Raw genomic sequence first — 250 nt, forward strand, 5'->3', positions numbered from 1 at the left:
TGAAATTGTGTCAATGCTGATGAGAAGCAGCTGTAAGAGAGCAAGTGGTTCAAGACACAGGAGGGAGAGTGGATAAGAGGCAGAGCAAAGCCCCCAAGAAGAATGAGAAGTGGAACAAAGTGAAGGGGATACAGAGCACCCGGTTGGGGTGAACAAGAAGTGAGGCGACCAATTTCCCAGCTTAGTAGCAGGAAGAACGCAAGAAACCTTAGACAGAGCTGCAGTCAATTTCACATATTTGGTTGCAAAA

Source organism: Fukomys damarensis, unplaced genomic scaffold (genome assembly GCF_012274545.1).
Source record: "Fukomys damarensis isolate Sample0158 unplaced genomic scaffold, DMR_v1.0_HiC HiC_scaffold_10, whole genome shotgun sequence".
Classification (NCBI taxonomy): domain Eukaryota; kingdom Metazoa; phylum Chordata; class Mammalia; order Rodentia; family Bathyergidae; genus Fukomys; species Fukomys damarensis.